The sequence below is a fragment of the Rhinatrema bivittatum genome, chromosome 1 (assembly GCF_901001135.1).
Source record: "Rhinatrema bivittatum chromosome 1, aRhiBiv1.1, whole genome shotgun sequence".
NCBI classification, from domain to species: domain Eukaryota; kingdom Metazoa; phylum Chordata; class Amphibia; order Gymnophiona; family Rhinatrematidae; genus Rhinatrema; species Rhinatrema bivittatum.
The window spans coordinates 360,858,092-360,870,457 of NC_042615.1; positions in this window are offsets into that span (position 1 = coordinate 360,858,092).

Sequence of the window (12,366 nt, forward strand, 5' to 3'; positions counted from 1 at the left end):
CTCTTGACCGCACAGTTCAACCGAGGTATATTTCGCACAATGTAGAACACTGTAAAAATAGGTGTGCGTTCAAGAGATCCAAGGTTACTTTAAAAAAAAAAAAAATGTGAACCGATGCAAAACTAAAAGGCAGTGACTGCACTTGAGTGCTCGTCCTGCCTTTGTATTTCAATGGCAGCTCAGAAGGGAGGTGCTGGAGAACCTGAACTACTGTCAGTTGACATAATCCTTTTTCTGTTTTGGAGGTCGGGTACTGCTCACACATGACACATGGGGGCTAAATGATTTTTGCTTGTTTCCTTGCTCCTATGTACTTCCTCCCCCCCCCCCCCCCTTTTATAGGCAATAAATGGTCATTTTGGAACTGCATATTTTTGTGTCGTACTCTTTTTCTCTCACGTCCATCTTTCCTAGTTGAAAAAGTGTTGCCGCTTGAATCAGCAAACAGCCACGCTGGCCCTGCTTTCTACTCTTCATCTGTTTTCCCATTTTGAGTTTTAGATGATCCCTTTCTTGTTAGGTTGGAACAGAACAAAAAATGACTTAACAGTGAAAGTTTAGTGGCTGAAACCAATAAGGTACAGGAAACCACTGCAATAGAGAGGGGAAAAAAATAGCTGCTAAGGTCTTATATTGTAGAAGGCACAAATATTGCTAACTTCTGTTGCTGTATGTAACATAGTGTGAGATGAGGATTTAGTTACACCCTCATAATGCAGCACACTGACAAAGTACAGGTGTCTTCAAATGCTAGAGTCCTAGAGAAACTGGGAAATAGAATTGACTTGCTGAGAGAGACAACGCAAATGAAATTAGAACTTGATTTAAAATGCAAAATAAATCATCCCAAACTGTGATCTTTCAATGTTATATGTTTGTTTTGGGAGTGGGACTTCTGCCATACATATGTACATGTACTCTATGGAATTAGGGAAGCCCAACAGAGCTGGCAAGGGGACCCAGAGAGCAACAGTTGACTGGGAAAATGGAGATGGGTTTCAGAGTGTGAGAAAAGATTGGCCTGGGACAAATATAGAGCTGCTGTGATTGAAATGTTGGCAGAGGCAAAGCAAATAGCTTAAGTTTGCAATATTGACTACAGGAGTGTTTTACAGGTGTGGCACCCCTGCCCTGCCTTCCTGGGGAAACAAAATACTGAAAATGGCATTTTGTATATTTGGGATACTGTGTACCTATTAATGCCCATGTGCAGTATGTGTTAAGACATGTTAAAGCATACGTTACCTAATGCTCATAGACAACATTACTGCACAGTAATAACAGACATGCAAATAGACCCCTTCCTCAGAAAATATGCACATAATCTCATTTAGTATTAAGCCTTAAGCCTTAAAGCCTTAAACATCTTAAAGCTGTTTAACCCATGGCTGGATGCACGTTTTGGACGCACATACACAGCCCGTTATGCTATAAGGGGATTAGCACATCCACCACCCCGTGAAACTAATAGTGCTCATCACATGCAAATGCATGTTGGTGAGGCTATTAGCTATTCTCCCCAGATCCCCCCCCCCCCAAAAAAAAAGTGCGTTCAACCCACACATTTTTACGCTCAGAAATTAACATCTGCCCAGAGCAAACATTAATTTCTAAGCAGGCCAAAAAATGTGTACAAAAATTACTGCTTTTCTATACATCCTCAGACTTAATATCGTGATGCTCATAAAATTGAGCACATTTGTCCCTAGCACCTCTTGGCAGCGCACCCCTCATTTAAATATTCAATCTTGGGCCCAGAAGAGGTGAAAGCAGGCGCTCAACACTGAGCGCCCGTTTTCCGTGCTGATTTTTTTGCATCGGCCCCACTGTAGGTTGCTTTAATTAGGACCCAAGTGCCAACCCCTCCTTCCCTGCAAGACAATGGACTTCTGAGCCTTTCTTAACCTCCACATCACCCATGCCCCCGCCCCCCCCCAAAAAGCCAAAAGTTGGACTCTTGGCCCTTCAGAAAACCCTTTCCTCCCCCTATAGCTCCTTTTTTTCTGAGGACAAGTAGGATGGCAGACCTCACAAGTGGATGACAAAATCAAATGGAGCCCAGCACGGAATTTTCACTTGAAAGTTTCTTGAATTTTGAGCATGCCTCACGGCCACACATCCATACAGGTGCCCTTTCAGTCTTTTCTTATCCACAGAGTCTGTCATCTCGCAGTCAGGTTGGAGCCTTACTTTTGCCAAATATTTGGCCTACATTTTTTGAACAAATCTTTTTTGTGATTTCTTCTTCACTTTGTTGCATGATCTACACAGGGTCCCCACAGTTCTCACATTAGCATCCTAGATAAGTTTTCAATGTTTATTGGTAAGTTTCTTTTCATTGTCAATACCCCCGGGGCAGCAGTGCACTCAGAACTTGACAGCCATCAACAGCTGGCACCGCCATCTTATTTCAGTCTCGTGTCACTTTTATTTCATGATGACATTTATTTATTTAGAGGCTTTTTTATACCGATATTAGTGGGTACATCATATCGGTTTACATCAAACTGAAAGTAGAAAGTACATATAACAGGGAAGGGGGATGGGATTGCAGAGAACAAAAATTAGAGTAAAACATAAGAGGAGTAAGAAATATAACTGCAGAGAAATAACATATTAACATAATAACATAAAAATTAGTAATTTAGAAGCATAAATCTGTGGCAATGGGTTTATGGTGTAAAGGTCCTAATCTGGGTATGCCTGTTTGAAGAGCCAGGTCTTTAACTTTTTCTTGAATTTGATGGTGCAAGGCTCGAGGCGGAAATTCGTGAGTAGTGTGTTCCAGCGGGTGGGGCCTGCAATGGATAGGGCTCGATCCCTTGTGGAGGAGAGGTGTGCATTCTTGAGGGAAGGGATATGAAGAGTGCCTTTACGGGTTGTTCTAGTGGGGCGGCTGGAGTGTATGAAATGGAAGGGCTCGTCGAGCCAGCTAGAGTTGTGTAGGTTGATGGATTTATGTGTAATGGTAAGGGTTTTGTAGAGGATGCGTGAAGGGATAGGGAGCCAGTGGAGGTCTTTGAGGATGGGGGTTATGTGGTCGGATTTACGGGCATTTGTGATGGTTCTAGCAACAGCATTCTGCAGCATTTGGAGCGGTTTTATGGTGGAGTAGGGGAGGCCTAGAAAGAGGGAGTTGCAGTAGTTCAATTTGGATGAGAGGGTCGCATATATAACGGTACGGAGATCGTGGGTATGGCGTAAAGGTTTGGGTTTTTTCATAATGTTGAGCTTATAGAAGCCTTCCTTTAGGACATTATTGATGCGTTTTTTCTTGTTTAAATGCTGGTCAATCAGGACACCAAGGTCTCGTACGAAGGACTGACAGGAAATAGAGCTGAAGGCTGGGTCGCTTGAGAGGGAGAGCTTGAGGCTTTCAAGGTTGGATATGAAAAGCAGTTCTGTCTTGGTAGAGTTAAGGGCAAGGTGGAGATTTATGAGTAGGGAGTTTATGGAAGCGAGACATTTCTCCCAGAATTTTAGAGATTCAGAGATAGTCTTGTATCGGCATGATGATTTGGACATCATCAGCGTAAATGTAGAATTTGAGGCCAAGGTCAGATAGGAGCTGGCAGAGGGGCAAGAGGTATATATTAAATAGGGTGGAGGAGAGGGATGAGCCTTGGGGAACTCCTTGGGTGAGTCAGTAGTGTGTGGATTCTGAGTTGCCTATTTTGATAGAGAATTGTCTGTTGGCCAAGTATAAACCAAAGGAGGGCTGCGCCAGAAATGCCAATGTCAGCGAGTCGGGAAAGGAGGAGGTTGTGGCTTATTGTGTCAAATGCTGAGGAGATGTCAAGGAGGACAAGGATGTAGCAGTGTCCTTAATCAAGGCCTATGAGAAGGGCGTCAGTGAGGGTGAGTAAGAGGGTTTCAGTATTAAAGTGTTTACGAAAGCCAAATTGTGAGGGGTGAAGTATGTTGTTGCTGTCTAGGTAATCCATGTCCACTTCTGGTTTTAAGCAATGCTCCTGGTACACGAGGGCCATGTCTACCCGCATGATAGATGTGTCCTCTGCTTTGGGCATCACATGACATTCGAGGTTGCAGCAAATGAACCAGGATGATGCTGAAGGGATGTAGGATCTGGCTCGACAAGATGGAGCATCTCTTCAGACCGGAGAAGACTGATCCATTGGCATCGGAGGCATTGAGGGACCTCTGAGCTGCACCAAAGAACACTGAGCCATTGACATCAGCAGAGCCATTGGTTCCGTCAAAGACTTTGGCTGAAAGGCACACCTGAGACTGGCTATGCTCGGGCTCCTCCAAGTTGATCATATCTGGTTCCTTGTCCACGGCCTCAGCACTGGGGAAGGTCCATTCAGAGGAAGATTCGGCATTAGTTTCCATTGATACACTGTGCTGGGAATGGGGATACAATATTTAAAAAGGGTTCCGGGGCGATCCGGGAAACTACAGACCGGTTAGCCTGACTTCAGCGCCAGGAAAAATAGTGGAAAGTGTTCTAAACATCAAAATCACAGAACATATAGAAAAACATGGTTTAATGGAACAAAGTCAGCATAGCTTTACCCAAGGCAAATCTTGCCTCACAAATCTGCTTCACTTTTTTGAAGGAGTTAATAAACATTTGGATAAAGGTGAACCGGTAGATGTAGTATACTTGGATTTTCAGTAGGCGTTTGACAAACTTCCTCATGAGAGGCTTCTAGGAAAAGTAAAAAGTCATGGGATAGGTGGCGATGTCCATTCGTGGATTGCAAACTGGCTAAAAGACAGGAAACAGAGAGTAGGATTAAATGGACAATTTTCTCAGTGGAAGGGAGTGGGCAGTGGAGTCCAAGAAAACAAACCGGTAATCGATCCAATGTGGCTAGCAGCAAACAGATAAAACGGTGGAATCGGTAAAAAATGGACTTTATTGAATCTTGCCCAAGATTCAATAAAGTCCATTTTTTACCGATTCCACCGTTTTGTCTGTGGGCAGTGGAGTGCCTCAGGGATCTGTATTGGGACCCTTACTTTTCAATATATTTATAAATGATCTGGAAAGAAATACGACAAGTGAGATAATCAGATTTGCAGATGACACAAAATTGTTCAGAGTAGTTAAATCACAAGCAGATTGTGATAAATTGCAGCAAGACCTTGTGAGACTGGAAAATTGGGCATCAAAATGGCAAATTAAATTTAATGTGGATAAGTGCAAGGTGATGCATATAGGGAAAAATAACCCATGCTATAGTTACACAATGTTAGGTTCCATATTAGGTGCTCAACCCAAGAAAGAGATCTAGGCGTCATAGTGGATAACACGTTGAAATTGTCGGTTCAGTGTGCTGCGGCAGTCAAAAAAGCAAACAGAATGTTGGGAATTATTAGAAAGGGAATGGTGAATAAAACGGAAAATGTCCTAATGCCTCTGTATCGCTCCATGGTGAGACCGCACCTTGAATACTGTGTACAATTCTGGTCGCCGCACCTCAAAAAAATATAATTGCGATGGAGAAGGTACAGAGAAGGGCTTCCTAAATGATAAGGGGAATGGAACAGCTCCCCTATGAGGAAAGACTAAAGAGGTTAGGATTTTTCAGCTTGGAGAAGAGACGGCTGAGGGGGGATATGATAGAGGTCTTTAAGATCATGAGAGGTCTAGAACGGGTAGATGTGAATTGGTTATTTACTCTTTCAGATAATAGAAAGACTAGGGGGCACTCCATGAAGTTAGCATGTGGCATATTTAAAACTAATCGGAGAAAGTTCTTTTTCACTCAACGCACAATTAAACTCTGGAATTTGTTGCCAGAGGATGTGGTTAGTGCAGTTAGTGTAGCTGGGTTCAAAAAAGGTTTGGATAAGTTCTTGGAGGAGAAGTCCATTAACTGCTATTAATCAAGTTTACTTAGGGAATAGCCGCCACTATTAATTGCATCAGTTGCATGGGATCTTTTTGGTGTTTGGGTAGTTGCCAGGTTCTTGTGGTCTGGTTTGGCCCCTGTTGGAAACAGGATGCTGGGCTTGATGGACCCTTGGTCTGACCCAGCATGGCAATTTCTTATGTTCTTATGTACACCGTCCTTTGTGGGATCTATTACCGTTTGAGCAAAGCCCCCTTGGAAGGCATCTACTGTCTCTCTACTTCTCATAGATTCTGCAGAACGGATATGCCAGTCTATATCTGGCAAATTAAAATCTCCAACGAGCAACACTTCTCCCTTCTTTCCCATCTTTTCAATCTCTTCGATCAGATTTCTGTCCAGCTCTTCTATCTGAATTGGAGGCCTGTAGACCACACCGATGCAAATGGAAGCATCATCATCTGTTTTTAGGCTAGCCCATAATGCCTCTTCCCTACCCCATGTCCCTTGCTTTTCAATTGCTTGGATATTGCTTCTGACATAAAGTGCTACTCCTCCTCCTTTCCTGTCCTCTCGGTCCTTTCTTAAATTATAGCCAGGGATGGCTATATCCCCATCACGCGAATCCGTAAACCATGTTTCTGTAACAGCAATGATGTTCCGATCCGCTTCCACCATTGGAGCCTGCAGGTCTGTGATTTTATTGCCCAGACTTTGAGCATTTCTGCTCATAGCTTTCCAGCTTCTCTCCTTTAGGTTACTGCTCTTCTTGGCCTTCTTTTGTGCCTTGTTCAGCTGATTTTTATTATCCCCTTCACTCATTTCTTTGAGATTTGGGAGGTGACATTCCAATTTCCTTCTGCCACTCCCACTCTCTAGTTTAAATGCCTTATGGCATAGGAATTGAATTTATCACAGGATCTTTTTTCCTGCCACAGAGAGATGAAAGCCATCTTTGACATCGAGTAATACTTTACTTTAAATTTTCTAATATCTTACCTCTCTAGTTTATCCTTTCAGGCTCACCTTTCAGAGCCGCCTCCAGCTGCAGCACCATTGTTGCAACTTGTTAAACTTGTTGTCCCTCTCCCCTCCTCCCCGTTCATTGTATTTTCCACCTATCGTTTTCAATGTAAACCGATATGATGTGCAGTCTAATATCTGTCTATAAAAGCTGTTTAAATAAATAAATACTGTTCTACACATGGCCCCAGCCCCCAATCTATCCAAAACATTTTCCTTACACCAAGTTTTGAGCCATGCATTGACGTTATCTATATGGCTTTGCCTCTTTCCCATTTCCATGAACAGGTAACACTTCTGAAAAGGCTACGCCAGAGTCTGGAAATCTCTCTGTACCACTTAAATGTTGTTTCCAGCAAGGTCATTGGTTCCCAGATGGATGATGATATCAACTTCAGAGTCCTTACTTTCTTCTTTGATTATTTGATTTCTTGATTATTTGAATAGCATTTCTACTGGCTGATGATCCTGGAAGACTTTTAAGTGTAGTGTTTAACTCGAAAAGATTTCCCAAATTAGTGCTTCTGATGAGTGAGTCAACCAGCACAATGAACTTTTTCTATGGGTATTGCTTGTATTATGGAATTTCTGCTTGCATTGGGTTTCTTCTTTCCTTTCAGATACCACTTCTTTCTCCATCACTAGAGCTTCTTCATTATCTAATACAGAGAAGGCATTTTGTACTTCTGTCACTTGAGAGAGTGGGCGTCTCCGCATTACAGGTCTTATTCTACTAGAGCCCACTGTAATCCATTTGTTCTTGGGTTCCTATACGTTCTGTGTAAGTGTGTGTGTGGGTGGGGAACATGTGGGCTGCACAATTGTGAAGAATGGGTGTCTTTGGGTCACAGGTCTTATCCTACCTGAGCCCATTGTAAACCACTTTTTTCTGGTATTTTGAATTTTCTGTGGTAATGGGGAAATAATACCTTAATACTGTGGGTGAGGATTTCTTGGCAGTTGCTAATTCTTTATTGTAGCTACTTCAGCTTTAAGGTGAGCCAACTCTTTCATAGAAGAGAGTTTTGAACAAATGGGGCAAGCTCTAAGTTTCCAAATGATTTGCCTCAAGATAAAGGCTCCACAATTGTTACATTTGGATAGTCCTCATGTTGCTCATTTGATTAGATATAGAACACCTAAAGAATTACCAAAATTATCTTGTTACCAATTATATATCCCAGCCAGATTATATTAGAAGAACAAACAATGGGGTGGGTGGGTAGGGTGGGAGAGAATTAAACAGTTGATATTAGATACTATCATTTTAGCTTGCATGAAGATACAGGGATTTTGTAGGATCTTCTGCATACTTAAGTGAGGTGTTTTTTTAATATAAATCCTCTCTTTTAGCACTGCTAACAATCAATATCAATACTCCATACTTCCTGACATTCAGTGCTGCAATCTGAGCAATCCCCTCAGAGGTGTGCTTTGGTCTGGTAGTTGGTTTTGACAGCATGGACTTAGCTGCTTGAGCAGCTGAAAGGTAGTGGGTGCAGGAAGCTAAGCGTGGTGGTGACGACACGTGCTCTTTCCCCCCGCAGCCGGAAACAGTCTCTGTGCTCAGCCAGATAAGGCTGAGCTCCGATAAGTTTAAAAAAAAAAAAAGGTATATATATCTCTATCTCTTCTTAGCAGGAGGTTTTACTGTGCAGGGCTTCCTCCCGTCCGGTCTCCGAGCTCTGTGCGCCATTCCGAGTTTGTCTCGCTCCATGGGAGATCGAGGGACGTGGGCAACCCAGAGGGTTGACAGCCTCTGTTGGCTAGGCCCCGCTCCAAGGCTTTTCACTGCATGAAGTGTGGTAGGCTGCAATGGCTTTTTGCATGCTTTCTGAGGGTGCCCTCTACAGGCTTGTTGGTCTAGTTTGTGTATCCAGTTGTGCGCCCGGTTGTTGGGCGCACAGTAAAGTTTTGAATTCTGAGTGCCCACATTCAGTGCCGCCTATTGACTGTGCGCTTATGTCAGCACATATGTGGCACTGTGCGCTTAAGATTTTTGTGCGCTTTTCTTTTGGCCGCCTAGGTGAGCGAGCTTAGGTCCTGGATGCATAATTTTGGGCGCCTAGTTGAATGTGTGTGTATATGTATATACATATCAGCTTGATGCACGCCTTGTCAGCCAGAATAGTGCCTGTGCCTAAGAAACCTCAGCACCCCTCTCTTTGCACTGCTTGTCTTATTTGGGCGTCTCAGTCAAGAGTGTTCGCGGAATTGTGCCAGCACTGTTTGGAGGCTCAGGCTGAATTGTGTTCCTCTGATTTTGCTAAGCCTGGTTCTTCCCAGCTGGATGTGGGTTTGGGTAAAGATATCTCAGGTGGGGCACCTGAATTTGGAACTCCCTTAACTAGTTCCTCAGCAGGGGAAAGTAGCTCAGTGAGTACTCCTCAGGTATCTCCCGATCTGGATGTTTCTACTCTTCCTGGTAGAATTTTTTTTCAGGGGTTAAATCTTTCCTTCAGTCACAGTCCTCTGTTCTGTCCCATGCTCCTAGAGTACAGGTGAGGAATTTGCCTGGACCTTCTGTTCTACGCTGGAGTACCCCCCCCCCCCCCCCCCCCCATTAATGACAGCGGTTCTTCTGGCTGGCGATCCGGACAGCATGGATGATGACACTGATCCTGCCTTTCTTGAGGATGGGGAAATCCCCCCCCCCCCCCTGGATTGGAACCGTGTTAGAACTATGTTACATTTCTTTCACAGGGATGAACTGCCAGCCTTGATTTTCCAGACTTTAGCTATGCTTGGAATTCCTGGGGCAGATTCCACTTCTAAGCCAAAGTGAAAAAAATTCCTATTTTGGTTTCCTTGCGTAAAGCCTCTTATTTTTTTCCTTGTGATGGAAGCCATTAAAGAATTGATTGATCTTGAGTGGGGTGCCCCAGAGGCTAGTTTCAAAAGTGGGGGGGGGGGGGGGTGGATTTTTGAAGGCCTATACACTCTAGTCCCAGTGATGAGAGAGCGCTTACGTTTTCCGATGGTAGATGCACTGGTGTGTGCAGTCTCCAAGTGGACCACTATTCCCGTGGAAGGAGGAGCGACCTTGAAGGATGCTCATGATAGAAAGATTGTGTCTGTCCTTAAGCAGGCGTTCGAAGCTGTGACAATGCCTTTGCAGATTGCTTCTTGTTGTTTCTTGGTGGCTCGCTCTTGTTTGCTTCTTTCCCAGCAGGTTGATGACTCTGGAGTAAATTCCAGGTCAGTTATGGAACCAGCTGCTGCCTTTTTGGCTAATGTTAGTTGTGATTTGGTCCGCACTTCAGCCATGGGGTAGCTTTGATTGTGGCGGCCAGGTGCCAGTTATGGTTGAGAAATTGGTCAGCCGATGCGACCTCCAAGGCTAATCTCACCAAATTGCCTTTTCAAGGATCACTCTTGTTTGGCGAGTTGGAGAAACTGGTCAGTAAGTGGTGCAAATCTCCAGTTCCTCGTTTGCTGTAAGATGAGAGACAGGTACAGTGCTCCCTTGTCACGAGTGATTGTTTTAGAGGATCTAGGCGTTTTCATCCCTGTAGAGGAGCGACTTTTCAGAGGACTCGGCCCTTCGGTAGGTCTCTTCTTTTGTCCCCGACAGCACAGATGAGGCGCAGGCTCGGGTGATGGTCCCTCTTGACCCTCCCAATGAAGGTTTGCTGATCCACTCCCGGGGACAGGAGATAGGGGGTCATCTCTGTCTCTTTTATCAGAGGTGGGTCACTGTCACATCAGATCAGTGGGTCCTGGAGGTGATAAGAGAAGGTTATGCGATGGAGTTTCGCAGTATTCCTCAGGATGTGTTTATGGCATCTCCCTGCAGAAGAAACAGGTGGTGGAGGTTACATTTGCAAGGCTCCTTAGTCTGAGAGCTGTGGTCCCAGTGCCCACATCTCAAGAAGCTTTGGGGCGATATTCCATTAATTTTGTTGTAGCAAAGGAGGAGGGCTCTTTTCATCCCATCCTGGACATCAAAGGTGTGAACCGTCATCTGCAAGTGAGACATTTTCGAATGGTGCTATTGTGCACAGGTTTCATGCATTTCTCTGCTAGAAGATTCATCAAAGGAAGGATAAAAAGTAAGACATATAGCCACAGATTTGCAATGTCCATTGGTCTGTCTAGAAACAGTCCTTTTACGTTGATAATCAGCTTCACCTCTATGAAACTTCATAATTCTAATCTGTTTAACCCCAGCTCTAAAATGATCAGATTTGCTTAAAATCTTTCAAAAATTTGTCATCATCATCTGCAGAGGATGAAATCTTAAGTTTTGTTTCTATCTTTCATAATGACACCAATATTTCATCTATTGCTGATTTGGTATGATCTGTAATTACCAGCATTGAGGCCAATATTCAGTGCCACTTAACCAGATAAATTCCAACTTTTCCAGCTAACTGGCACATTTTAAATCAGCTAAGTATTGAGAGGGCAATGGTCATGACGGGGAGGAATTGAGTTGTCCGGTTAAGTTATCTGGCTAACTCCGATATTCAGAGTTGACTGAATAATTCATTTGATTAACTGTGGACACCCCGTAAACCTGTCCTAAAATTGGTCAGATAAATTTATCTGGCCAATTTTTTAAATGGATCTGTGTTTCAGAGAGATCTTCATTAGGGGCTGCCTTCTATAAAAGATGTTTCAACCAGCTTGGAATGGAAATGGGCAGAGAGAGGCTGTTCTGGGCTGTCCTTCCCACCCCACTGGACAGGCACATTGGGACGGGTAACACATTGGCAAGCAGATAGCAGAACAGGCTGTAGGACGAGGCAAGGGTGCAGCCTGCTGAGTGCTGGGCCCACCATTTCACTTTAGTCCCCGGCGTAGGTCAGAGAGGTATCTAAAATTTAAACTGTATTGAAGACAAAAGATAAGATGGTGACTTCATAGTAAGTTAGCCTTGAATGTTGACAAGACAGTTATCAAGCATGTTGACTGCCGCTCCTTGTGACCTTGGGCAAGAAACTTCACCCTCCATTGCCTCATATACAAACTCAGATTGTGAGCCCTATGGTTGCAGGGAATTAACCACAGCACCTGAATGTAATCCGCATCGAAGTGGTGAAAGGTGGAATATCAACCTAATAAATGAAGGTTGACCGACGTGCCACAAATGCGCAGTAGAGACCAGCTCTACCGCGCATGTGCGGGCGAGCACATCGGTGTCAGCCAGCGTCAGAAAAAAAAATGGCGGCGGCGGGTGGCAGCAGCGGCGGCAGGTGGTAGCGGGCGGCGGCGGCCAGTAGCGGGGGAGGGAGTGGGAGGGAGTGACTGAGTGAGGGGGAGGGAGGGATTGAGTGAGGGGGAGGACTGAGTGGGAGGGAGGGACTGAGGGAGGGAGGGGGAGGGACTGAGTGAGAGGGAGGGAGGAGTGAGTGTGTGGGAGGGAGGTAGGGGGTGGGGAAGAGTGAGGGGAGAGGGAGAATGAGGGAGAGGTGAGAGACAGGGATGTGAGTAAGTGGAAGGGTAAGAAGTTGTGGAGCAGAGAAAAAGGGAGTGGAGGAGGGCTGAGGGGGAGGGGATGGGATTGAGAGAGGGTGGG